This window comes from Rhopalosiphum padi, chromosome 2, assembly GCF_020882245.1.
Source record: "Rhopalosiphum padi isolate XX-2018 chromosome 2, ASM2088224v1, whole genome shotgun sequence".
NCBI lineage: Eukaryota > Metazoa > Arthropoda > Insecta > Hemiptera > Aphididae > Rhopalosiphum > Rhopalosiphum padi.
In genome coordinates this window covers 76,599,388-76,614,476 of record NC_083598.1, presented here as the reverse complement: position 1 = coordinate 76,614,476, position 15,089 = coordinate 76,599,388, and the positions used below count along the sequence as shown (strand labels likewise).

The following is a 15,089-nucleotide window of genomic DNA, read 5'->3' as shown; positions in this document are numbered from 1 at the left end:
ACTATACAACAAGTACAATTTTCTCGTGTATCATCTTAGTATATAAATAATCACTACAGTTGTATTCTATGTAAAGTAATTGTTTTTTTCCGAGCTAGTAGAAGAAAGTATTTTTTCCCTAAGAATAAAACATCAACCATGCAGGATGGTAAATAAAAATTTACCAATTAGATAAATCCATCTATCGCCGAACCTATGCAGAATAATAATTATATAATATAATATAAAGTACGGTGATATTATACCATTAACTAAATATTTAGTTTAGTATAAATCGATTTTCAGTTTTTTTAGCGATCACGTTTGAATATTATAATGTCGAACTCGGAATCGTAAAACAGGTAAGAAAATAGTATTTTACTCCATAGAACATAATGATTGTACACATAAAAGTCATAACGTATGTCACCTGTACTGTCCGTCACACGGATGTCACGCAACACGAATAATAATGACTACAGTTGATTATTGTTCGCATATTTTCATTTTAAAAGATCACGTTAAATTAGTAGATATCGAATAGGCTGCACAATTAATATATACATAGTTATAATACTATTATTATCCAGTTTGGTTGTCGAAATCCATTAAAATATTTATACATATCATTATTAATTATAGCGTATACACCGGCTTTCATTTTGAATGATTCATCGAATGACTTGCAGTGAGTAATGTATGATATGCGTGTATAAAAAAAATAAACTAACTAGATGATAGTATGAACGTAAACCAATAAACGAAAATATACGATCAAAATTAATCAATACTAAAAATGTAATTTGTTGCTCCTATTAAATATACGCATTACACGTAATAAAAAAAATGTGACAAAACAAATAGCCAAAGAAAAATAAAACTTATTAAAACTGTATCATAATGAACAAGATCAATATAATTATTATTATTTTTCGTACAAAAACAACATTTTTGATAAACATAACAATTTTTAAATAGCTTGATTAACATATTACTACGCATATGTCATACCAACATCTCATAACAAATATTTCATTATTTCTCGACGTTTTCCAATTTATTTATTGTAAAATGTGCTGTGGTATTCACCACATTAATGCCCTATAAAATGTAAGTTTTAAATTAATTAATTAACTATTTTAAATACTTATTTTTGTTGTTTTAAACGTTTAGTAAAATTATGTAATACGAGTATAGTGTGCCTATTTTTTGTTCAGCTTACTAGTTTGTAAATATTGCACAATTACACCTAAAATATATTTAATAATTTTAAATACAGTTTTTAACTAAAAATCAGCAATTTTATATTATCCGCGACTATTGGATAATATTAAAACTCAATATTCATCTTAAATAAAAATGAATCAGATCGAATATGATGGTATTGAAATTAATTACTATTATTGCTATACCTTAAATATTACTTATTTCTGCGTATGAAACTGTATTGTGAGATATCCATAATATAGATATATCTAATTTTTTTTTTGAAACACCTTTTAACACCTTTTAAATTTTTTAAAAAGTGTTGCAGACAAAATGTAAATTTCAGGTATATACGTTTGCTGATAAAGTTCCACTTTTGTTTCTTATCATGTACAGTTAGTTATGAATGTTATGACTAATCGCTGACCGCTGTGATAATAAAAATATTACTTGGCCACTTGAATCTCTATCGACCACTATTATAGACCCTGGAAACTTTAGCCCAATATCTAACAATAGCAGTAAGAAACATTTTAATCGACATAATAAATATCGATTTTTTTATGCTTTGGAAAGTAAATAAACTCTTATCGAGTTCTTAGAAATAGAACACTTCTTTATTTGCAGACCTAAAAATTAGTTATCTAAAAATATGATGTAATAATTTTACACTATATAATTTTACATCCAATGAGAAATTTAATAAGTGGTTAATTTTAAAGTATTGGGTCATTTATAGAACTCCTATAGTCTGTGACCTTGGGTTTCGTAAGATTTTGTTTAGATTAAATTAAAAGAAAGCTCGTGGAACACGAGCTGTGTATGCAACAACGAACACGAATTCAATTTTAATTGAATTTCTAGTGAAGATTTAGGGGTAATTAGTCTTAGGTCGGGGGATGCAGAGATAAAATATAACATATTTTATTTGTTTGCCAGAATCCCGTGTAATTCGATATATTTAAGCAACCGTTCACTATCAAACATCGTTACATAAATCATTGAACACGTATGTCTTGTTCCGATGACGGCGTAATGGTATTTTAACGTATTTGATACACTGTATTTCCTACACATACGGTGAGTTTGTATGGTATACGTAAAAAAAAGGACTTTTCAATCGTATTTTTGATATATTGATGTATTTATGTTGTAATATAGAGTAAGGGTGAGACAGTATTGACGGATTAGGGTTTGGATTCATGGCGTCCGAACAAAATATACATAAATAACTCTCTATTATATAAAACGAAGACCTTTTTCGGATGACATTAACATCCGTGCGTTTATATTAATAATATAGTAAGCTATATTTGTGTATAATATGGTCCGTTTGAGTCTTTCACTAAATGCGACCCCCGCACGTGAATGCGACATGATCAAATAATTCTTATGTACATACACGAGAATTACGTATACCTATATATAATATATAATATTATATTATAATATACCGTGTCCGATTTTAATATATCGCCTCAACCGGACGGACGTCGTAAAATACGAGTTCCAAAACGAAATTATCTCCAGCCGTACGTTTCGGATAATGACGCGAGCGGCGCGCAGTTCCGTGTATTATAATATATATTTGATGATATACATAGTATTATACGTGTATACGTAATGTATATTATACAAGCGTGTGGTGTATTTTTTTATGCCTCCGAAATTATTATATTTAAACATTTATTAGCATAATGCCGAGAACGTATGAATATAATATATATATATAAACGTAAAATGACCCGAACGTCTTATAGATCATAAAATGAGTATATTATATTATATATTATATATTTATATTATGCGTACAGCGTATGGACAATTATCGTGTAAATTTAAAATTAATTGAACGCTCAAATTTGATATATCGTGCAGGTAAACATGTAAAAAATAATTGCTGTACGTAGTATGTATAATATTTGTTTAAATTATAATTATGTATTAAAACGTAACTATACAGTGCATACATATTATATTTCGTACGTCTGCGTAAACGTTAGATATTGATATGTGTATATAATTTATGAAATCATAATATAAACTCGTGAGTATCAAATATTTTAACAAGTTAACACAACAATTTTGACAATAAAGTTTCGGGGCAGCGCTATTTTTTGTCCAAGAAATATTTTATTATGTTATAAAATAACCTATAATAATTACAATATAAAAAAATTCAAGTTATTTTTAAAATTTTCGAAGATAGATTTTGCTTCACTAATGGATGAACACATATATTATTTAAATACAAATAAAAATAATATGATACAAAAATAAAAAAATTGAAACTTGAATACATACTAACTTTTTAAAAAAGTAAGTACATATAATGGCGATAAAATTATTCCAGAATATGCGTGACATAAAATTATATAATTAAGCGGAGGTCGTAAATTATCGGCTTTAATTTTCCCGTGCAAAATGAGCCCAAACTCTAAGATCAATAATCATATTTCTATTTGTATACAGTAGTTGTCACTATGCAGAAAGAAAACCGTTCGATTGCATTGTCTTATAGTAAATCGCGTTTTACATACGGGTAGGTACCACACTACCACTGTATATTATATATACCGCGACGACATCATGTATACCGGTCGGAAACCAGTAAAACCACTGATGTTCGATTGAAAGAAACGCGAAAGAGAACCGAAGCAATAGATCACGTCGAGCGGTCGGACGAAGCTTTAGCGTGTACAGTGTACACACATATTATACCTATTATGTGGCTGCTGCAGATATCCCACGCGAATTTTCAGAGACGTATGTGAGCGTAAAATAGGACTATCGGTTGCGATCAAATCGTATCTTTATACATTATACGTATATATAGCAACCTATTTTGCACGCTGCCCGAACACGCGTAGACTTATTTATTTATTTTTAAGGTACACAATGCGCAATGCATAATATATATATATATATATACATTATATAATAATTTTATACATCATGTAGTATATATTATACTGATACCGTGGTAACCGGTTATAGTTGAGGAGACTACAACGTGGCGACAATGGAATTTTGGTAATTTTGTTATAATATTCGGCTTATATAGGTAATAGGTATATATATATAAACTACCACGGCGGTGAGGCGGTCAATTGAGTAATCATATTATATGATATTAGTTTCGGTGCGTGTAAGGCTGTTTTTTCCACGAATAGGCGAAGTGATCTATGACCCCCGAGCGGCGTAAACACGAAGGTATTCCAGTTGTGGTATCGGTATATATATATATATTTAGTATTATTATAATATATATCATATATTGTATAAAAATTAAAAATAATAATAAATATATAATATACGCCGAGACTACGCCACGGATTATTCTGCGTGTAAATGATCGTCTAATAGTACATATCGTGTTGATTATCTATCGTGATGAGTATATGAACAAAAAAAATTGTCGACGGGGGTCGAAGATAAAAAAATCCGAACCAATCGCACGAGGGGAATGCTCCGAGAGAGTGTGTATGGCGTATTCTGATATAGTAATTTGCAAAACGTTTTTACAACATGCGCTGTCGCAGAAAATACGACACATACGTATTGATATTTTATCATATTATGGTATTATAAACCAAAATTCTATAATAATATAAGTGTCGCATGAGGTTTGGTATAGTCCTCGAGCACCAGACCTATCCCAGAACAACTATCCGGCGACGACGGGGTCCAATCGGATTAAAAAGGACGTCTTTCCGTATCAGGGTTTGCGTATATATATATATATATATACGGTTGATAAATAACCATATATCGCCGAGGATTACGATCAATTAAGCGCGCTCGCAATATTCTCTGGACGTATAATAATACAATATACATACACTTACATGTATATATTTAAGTCCGGTTGTCAGCGCACCGAGAATTCCCTCTACAAACGCAATTTTATTAAACTCTCACGAAATTTCCATGGACGTTTTCTGAAACGAACCTATTCAAAAACAACCTCCGAATGACAACATATTATACATATGACTATGTCGTTACACAACTCGCATTTGTATAAGAACCAATGATTCAATCGAAATAGAATTTACGTACGATTATTAATATTATTATCGTTTCCGTCAAGTATTATTTCGTATGAGGTAGATACTAGTACAGTAGTACGTTAAATATACAACACCGTGAACTCTATATTGAGCCACAATAGTATTATCACCGCATAGTTATTGTTCTTATATATATTACAATATAATCCTATTAAAAATTTAAATTTTAAAATAAACGGAAAAAAATTAATTACCCAACCTTAAATTAAATTTATCTAAACTGGAAGACATCTCAAGTTCTTAAGTACCTATATAATACATTAACATAAACATGGGTTATTCTTTTTTTATTTTGAGCTTACTTAAATCAAACAATTTTAATGATTATAATAAACGTGATTCTATAATATAAACACTGTATTAACTTATATAATTTCAAAAATATTAGTAGGAAAAAGTTATAATATGTTATTGTTTATTGAAATCAACTGCGTATCAAAATGTGTACAAAATATTTTGCAATGTGTGTCTGTACTCTTTATAATATATTATTTAAGTTAAAGGACTAGCAAGTATTGTAGTGCTGAGTTACAGTCGATGACACAAAATTATAACTGATAATCATATTAGAATGTTCATAATTTGCATGTCTTTTCGACATTACTACGCCTGACATTCACTGAAAAGCAAACTTTTGTTTTAATATTTCGCTCGTTTCATCAACTGATATATTCTTTGGTATTTTCACACGTATGTATATATATCCAAAATCGACAAATATATTTTGAAAACCATAACATATGGAGATAAAATATCGTAGCTCATCTATACGTTGTTAACAATTTGTGATCTGAGTGAAAAAAAGATAATATATACTGCAGCACAGTTTTCTATGTAGTGTGTACTGTAACATCATAGTACAATTAATGCACAATGAATTTGTGTAAAAACGTTTACGATGTATTATGTGTACGTAAATACACGTGCATACCTACTTATATCTATTATTATTATTGTATTTGAGCGTTTTATAAGTTGTAAATATTATCGATGAAAAGTCGAATGCACAACGTCTAAACTGTATAATATTATCGGTCATCGTCGTCATCCTGCAGAGGCGGCTTTAAATCCGATCCTTTGAACGTGTGGCAATAATTTAAACCGTGTTATTTACGTGTCTCTCTCATATATATTCTGCGAACCACGGTGCAACATGTTATAATAATTTAATATATCGTACTATTTTCCGGCCGACACACACACACACACATGTGCACACGTGCACACGTAATATACTTACTAAAAGCGACGCGACGGCGACGTCTTTGTCAGTCAGGTTATAGGTATATCGTATATGCGATAAATGTTACGGGCGGCATATAGCTAAATAGAACGAGTACGTTATATAGGCACAGCCAACCTTTTACTGATTTTCCGATGTTATATTCTGTAGCAGCCGTTTTCCGCCACGCATTTCTTTGCGTTTCAGTATATCATCAACTCATTTAATATACGATATCGGATATACCAATAATATTATAATGACTCCAGCGCAGGCGCGTGCAGCCATATAATAATATTATGCTTTCGACCATTCCATGGTAAATGTATATAGATACGTTAGTATCTATTATTACCTATATACCAGCTATGTACATATATATAATATGATATATTATGCATGTTTGTTCGACGTCTGTTCCCCGGGCAAATGATATTATAATACGCGTACGTTATCGTTATATTATTATTAATATTATACGGAACACGATGGCTCGACATCATGTACTGCAGCGACAATGATATATTTCAATACCTCGATATAGGTACCATATGCAATATGCATGTATATAATATTATAAAATATATGATTGTCGGACATACATATAATACACACACACACACACATATATATATATAGGTGTAAATACACGTGTGACTGTGTGTGCGTTTGATGTGGTACACGTGGTTCCCACGAAAGACTTTATTATACGCACACGAGCATTGTTTGGCGCTGCTTGTTCAACGTTATATTATATCTACATAAAAAAAAATTGTAGTCGGAGCCGTACCTATGATTTTCGACATCCACAAGCATAGAATTTATGCCACCCTTAAAATATCAATAATATAAGCTTATTTCATAAACTGTGGTCGAAGGGAGCAGAGATTTTTAAAAATGTAAAACTGATATTTTACTGCTTGTGCACATATTATAATACATAATATTCTTTCAAAATATCTTTACCGAATAAAAACCTTTGTATATAGTTAATTATAAAATAATTAGTAGTTTTCATCATGACATTTTCCTGAACACATTTAACATTAAATTTCTCAAACCATATCGTGTTTATAATATAATAAATAATTTACGCCCTCGAGACAGTGTGCCCATAACGTATCTACGCAATACACGTCATGTAGTACCTACACGTCAGTAGGTGTATAAAACTAAATAATATATTACCGTATACGGGTGCGTTCGTGTGTATGAAAATCGTTTTTCCGCGACGTCTTTATTTCCCGTTTTCGATTTTTATTACATCGCGCGCTGAATGATATATTATATAATTGCAGTTTTCGCGTTTAGAAAATCGTCGTTTTCTACTGTAGTGTAGTTTATATATATACGTATAGGTGATCGCGCGGGCGGCGAAAACCCGATTGCCCTGTCGTAAAAGGCCAATAAAACGCGACTGCTGTCCGATTTGTGAGTGCGCGTTTATATATACGACATATACTCGTATGTGCGTATACCGCCTCTTCGCGGACCGCGAACCAATATTATACGCCATAACACTACAACAGCCGACGACCGGAAACGAGTCCCAGAGGTGTCGTCTTGTGTCCCTGCAACGTTGTCACTGCTGCCGTTGCAGTTCCTGTCGCCAACGACGTACACGCACGTATATGTGTGTGTCAAGTTGTGTGTGTATGTGAGTGTACTAGACCGTCAAATGCCGTCCGAATTGACTTTATGGCCGCTGTGGCTTTTGCCCCGCGGCTGTGCGAAACAAACGCGTGTATAATAATGTGCGCAGCTCGTGTATTCATATATATATATTATATATAGAGTGGGCCAATAAACCGTTTTCGGTGTGCTATTACATAGTATATTATACACAATATACACACACACATACACATATATAATATATATATAGGTGAACTTGCAGACTACTGCCATACATAATCATTTAATATGCATATACTCCACTACATGACGTATAGATGAATCGTGCGCAGCTGATGTCTGAAAATATATCGAAGACGAACACTGCTTCCTCGGGAATATCCTACGCGCGTTAAGTATATATTTGAAAAAGTTAAAAGCTTAAAAAAAAAAATAAAACTGCTATTGTGTCGCCAACGCAGTATTTGATACGGGAATTGCTCTCACCGCAAATACGCACATAGTGTACTTATAAATGTGAATGTAGGTACTTACCTATACAACTAATTGCTTCCTGAAGTTTTGTACTCAACCATACAGACGTCAAGTTTGGAAAACCTATATCACACCAAAATCCGTTTTAAATTAATCAGCTATTTGGGGGTGTAAAGTCTGTTATTATAATTTAAGTCGACAACCCACACAGCGCTAATTCAGTTCTTATAGGCACGATCGATCGCGACGACTTTACAATTTTTTATGCGTGGCATACAGCATCGTAATTTTATCCCACTGATCCTTTTCATTCGCAGAAATGCGCAACGAACTTATAAATTTTTAAGTAAACACAGACGAACAAATAAATATGTACACTCGAGTGCACTTAATAATTAGCGTAGGCTGTAGTAATGCCATGTGTATTTATCATATTTATCTATAATAAAATATATTGTATGCACGACCTACCTATCTACCTACCTACCCCCATCGTGCGAATGAAACATAATCGTCCGAGTTTGCAGACGTTTTTCCAAACATAACATAACAATATTATTATATTATATCCACAGCACACGCGCGATATTATAATAAAATATGGAGGTTATTTTCTTCCGAGACCGTACACATGATATAATATTAAATTATTATATTATTATACGTTCGCTAATATTTACAACTCGACGCGCATATTATAATATAGAGACATGCGCTCCCGCCAATATTTATTACTGTCATTATAACGTACGAGTATATTATAATATAGGTACTGCAGAATCATATATGTACAGCGGCGTAGACCGTATAGTTATGTAAATAAGTCAATAAGTATTAGTATGGCTCTTTTTTTCCCTTCATAATTTAACTTAAACGTCAAGACGGTATTATGCGCGTATCTATATATTATATAGCTTATTTGAGAAAGAAAACCACGTTTAAAATATTTTATACATCGATAAAAAAATATAATATATAAAATAATAAAAAACTTTTAATAACTAAAACGCGATTTTATTATTAAACATAATATTATCATTATCTTCACAGAGATACGCGTTGTCGAACTCGCATGTATTCGAAGTACCCGTCTCGTACTCGCTTAGGCAATACAGTGTTATTTTATAGGTAGTAAAGATAATGCCTACACAAAAATATATCGATTATATCACAGTAATAAGTATAGGCTATGCGTACTTGTATTTATTATTCGCGGTAGTCCGTCGTAAAGCATATTTTTCTTCCTACGCGATCGTTATCGAAGTTTAATTTTCAATACGTGCTCACACTTATAAATTAAAATAATATTACTATTTTTCGACATCGTACAAAAACCATATAATAGGTATAATCATTAATCACAGATCAAAAAAGTAATTATAAACGTCGTACAAACGAGTCGTAAATTATTTAACACATTACAATAATAGATAATAAAAGACAGAAAAATCCATTTAAAAAATATTTATATAGTCAATGACAGCTAACCGAAAAAATGTATTTTATAATTATAACGATATGAGTCATATACTATTACCTACTGCTGCTTAACACTTGAACAGTATGAATTTCGAATTTTGTTCGGTAGTCGGTAGACTTTATCAAAAACGAGTAGTCCATGTTGATGAGTGTTATATTAAACAAACAAAATGTATAGAATATTATGTCTTATTCGTTTCAATTAATATCGATTACAACATCAATACGTATAATGTAATAATTACTAATTAAAATTTTAAAATACATTATAAATTATATGTTGGCAATTATTATTATATTTTTTCTTCCACGAAAAATCTCTTTTCAGCGCGCAGCAAACACAAAGCACCGCGCTAAGTATTCGTGTGTAAAACGGACCGCAATCGTAAATTATGCTTTTACATTAGTACTGATGTATTTTTTTTTAAATTTCTCAGCAGTTTTCGAGAAAAACGGCACGCCCGTCGTTATATATAAACCGATCTCAAGTCAGAAACGTTTTTCGTACACAATGATTTATCACGCTGTTCTCAAATTGAAACGCACCCGCCCCAGTGGGCCACCCGAATCTCGTAAATCGCTTTTTATTATTCATTTTCTGATAGGATTGTTATACGTGTTTGTACATTATAAAGAGTTACCGTTACAATAATAATAATAATAATATACGGTTGTTTGTGTTGGATGATGACGACGGTCCGAACAAGATGTTCTCATATCGTGTAGTAAGTATACAATACATATATATTATATTATATAGCATAAAATACAATTGGGATATTATAATTATGTATATTTTAGCGTAGGTAGGTAGGCAGGTCACTACGATGACGCGTTTCAAAACCTCAGGTTATACTAGATAGGGGTATACATAATAATTATACGATGGTGACATTATGGTACATCGTGTGTTATACATTTGCTAGACACAATATATTGTTAGGTTGTTATTAAAAGGATTATAGAATTCGCATAGAAGATCCATAAAATATAATGCAATGGCGTATATTGTATTTGGTCACATTATATGTTTTAAATGTATAAAATAATTAAATACATAACGATAAAATAATTTATATAAAGTTTCGTTTTTTAAAAAATGTGTATTTGTTATTAATGTGATTATTTTATTCGTAATGATAATATAATATATTTCTAACAAATGAGTAGTTTGTCATTTTACGATCTCAAAAATAATAAACACGAACAAAGGAAAAGTTCCTCAAAACAATGATAAGAATAAAAGTTGTTAATAATGATGTTTATTTGTTATTAATTATAAATAACTTATTATATATTAAAAACTAACTACGCAAGTTGGACCGTAGACAAGAGCTTACAATACTTACTTATTTAGTTTTGGTAAAATAATGTTGCTGTTTTTATTTTAAATCACTTTTTAATTTACGAAAATAAGAATTATGATATAAATACATGATAGTTGTAAACATAATCACAAAAAAAATTTCCGAAACAAAAAACTAACTACTTATAACCAACAACTACATAATAACTGCAATATACAATATACTAAACATAAATAGATACAAATACGATATACAAAATGCAATTCAAATTGTATCATTACCTATAGAAAAATCTTTAACAGTTACAGTTTTTTCCACTCGTGTAATTGATTTAAAAAATTATAATATTATGTGAACTACTATAAAATATTTCAGTAAAATGCTGTAATATACTTGAATACAAATAAAAATTAAAAATTTGCTGGACAATAATACTAATGTAAAATAATAAACAATTCTTCATATTTAAATACAACGAAGTTCAATTAAAACAGAAATTTATTGTTTAAAATACAGTTCAATAAACATTTACGAATACATTTTAAATGAAACAGTACACTAAAATTCTGTAACACCACTAGCTATGTATAGGATTATAATAAGTACCTACACGGTCGATTGATAAACGATTTAAATTTGTTGTACGAGTTTGAATGTAAACTAGTAATTAATTCATTATTAAGTAACTACAGAATAAGAATATTGGCATGGATTATTATATTATTAATTCTTTTATAATAATATACCACAAACTTGCATTAACTTTCAGACTTGTGTAATTAACACTTACATATGACATAAATATTATACATTTTACATACCTAGATATAAACATTGAAACAAATAACTATTTTTTATTCTAAACAGAAACGAATAACTACACTTCACATTAAACAATCTGATGTACAAACACAGAAACTACAGAATATTATTATTATTATATATAATATATTGTAGCGCCGTATATAATGTTTGAAAATAAGCCCCCGTTCTCGTGTAATTATAGAAAAAAAGAAAACAACTCAAAACTATGCAGTATCTTGTATTTACATATACAGTGTAGTTATTTTAATGTGAACCAAACGCATATTGTCCTCAGAATATATAATACATTAATGAATATTTAAAATTGTTTACAATTTAAAAACAAATAATAATTATTAAAAAAATGTAAAATAAACAGTAGGTTTAAACCTAACCTATATACTACGTTTAAAAACTGAGTTCCGAAGATAAATAGATTAAAATTCACTTATAATGATATCATATATTCATAATTGTTCGTAGACGTCGTTCGTCTTCATATTATATTAAATTATAATATTATATACTCACACTGGTCTATTCAAACAGTAGGTATATAAATGGTATAACCACTTAATAATTCTTAAGAAAGATCAAAAGTTGTTTATATACGACGCATAATGATCTCGTTCATATTTTCGTAACAGCAAGTCTACGTATAAAAATAATTTAAGGCGGATACCTGTTTTCCTGTCGAAATAATAACATATATTATAGATATATTATAACATAATTACGGCTGGACTGCAAACATATATTCAACGATGTTCGTCCCCGTCAATAACTGATTTGTAATAACTATATTTTTAATTTGATTTTTGAACATTATTTGCGTGCCTTGTAAATGCGCGACCTCATGTATATATTATTTTAGTTTTCGATTTTTTTTTTATTTTAGATGTCATATACCTATTTATATCCAATCATATAGGTCTGATTATTTTTAAATAAATTTAAAAATTACTTCCAATCATCTCATACTATGATTTATGACATTTTTAAATTTTAAATTATAAGGTATAGTAGATGGATTGTATAGCAATAATTCAAGACTCCCAATTAATGTCGTCTGTAAAACGTATTGAGTTCACTCTTATAAACTTATGTTAATAAATAAAAATAAAAATGTAGGCTACCTTTTAAAATATATACATTTATCGATTAGGTACTGCAAAAACATTAGAAAAATAATGTTGAAATAAAACGTTTAAATTTGTATAAAGGTATTTATTATACTTATCTAAAATTTTCCAAAAATATTTTTGAATAATTTTCAAAATACTAATGTAAAAAAAAATCATCCTGCATACATACATCTTAACCTTGCGGGTGTTTGTGACTACACATTATAATAACTTGGTGTAGTTTGTACTGTATAATTATAGTATCGTCGTATACGCATATTATTTTTCGACCAAGCTCAATAAAAGCATATTTTTCGTTTAAATGGTGTCCCATACAGTGTAATTATTTGATATTATTATTTTAATTTATTTTTTACACTGACTTAACATGAAATACTGCTATTATTAAATTTATCTTTTTTGATAAAATTGACTATGAGTTAAATAATATTTGAAATATATATGCGAACAAAATTTGGTAAAAAACTAGGATTGTCATCAGTGTTTAGCTATAAAGGTACCTACTGTTAATGTACAATTTTATACCACATTTATACGTAATTATAAAATATAATATATCGCAGGTATATCAAAGAATATAGCGCATTGACGCAATTATAGGTCCGTGAATTTAAAGGGAGTGGAATCCCCAAAAAACACTCGTGGGCATTTATTTCTCCCGCTTCACAAAAAATAACAACAACAAAAAAAATAGAAAAATGAAAGGTTATACTTTACTAATATCCAAATGAATAGTCGATCATTTTGTTAAAATATATTATAAACATATTTATTTTTATATAAGCCACTATCCGTTATAAGATAATAGTATAATTTATTGTATTTATTAATAGTCCTATAAAAATATTTAATTTTAAGTGCGTAATATATTTTATGAAAAATATTCATAGGTAATTCAGACAAATAAAGTAGAAACAATATATTATTATAGTTGTTAAACTTTATTTTGAAATTTATATCATATTCCCATTTAAAAGAAAGCTCATCAAAAATTCAAGTTTCATAATGTTATCTAATTTCTATTTGTTATTACAAGTTTCAGTTACTATATCTATAAGTTTTACTACTTCAGTTATTTTTTTATTGTTATTAATAATGCAGAGCTTTAAAAACTGACTAAGTACATGATTCAGCATATTTTATTGGATTTAGAAGTCTTATTTAGTAAACAGCTTAAAGAAAATTGTTTTAAACAAAAATAAAATAAAATAATTTTCAATCAATATTTATGAATTTTCCGTTCGTTATTAGTTATTATTTAACTATTATAGCTTATTCTAAAAAAAAAACACTGTAAAATCCACCTATATAGTAAGATAATAATAATAATTTTAAAAAGATGAAAAAAAAACAAACAATATTACAATATTTTTTTTATCAATAATTACTAATAATAATATAATATAAATAATATAATAGTATAATAAATTGTAGGTATACTTAAATATATTGTATATAATATAATATATACTTTCATGAACGCAGTTGTCGCCCAGCAGTTTTTGTTATTTTTGCGTAGGTTTCTTCCGTGCGCTTTTAAAATTGAACATTAGCAATAATTTTGGGGTACATAAATCTTAAGTCACGACATAATAAATGTATATAATTTGAAACGTATATTATATAACGTTTCTGTCGGAACATCGTAATATTGCATTATTATTATTACTATTATGATTATTATCGTCTACATAAATAATACGCGTGTATGATATATCCCCAAACGAATAATAATAAGTTAATATTCTAATATATATTATGCTTT

At 29.2% G+C, this 15,089-nt stretch overlaps 1 protein-coding gene across 1 annotated transcript in view; it reads left to right on the top strand.

Annotated features, from left to right (window-relative positions):
- LOC132921754 (homeotic protein ultrabithorax-like) overlaps positions 1–15,089 on the top strand; it is a 238,853-nt gene that overhangs the window by 141,673 nt on the left and 82,091 nt on the right.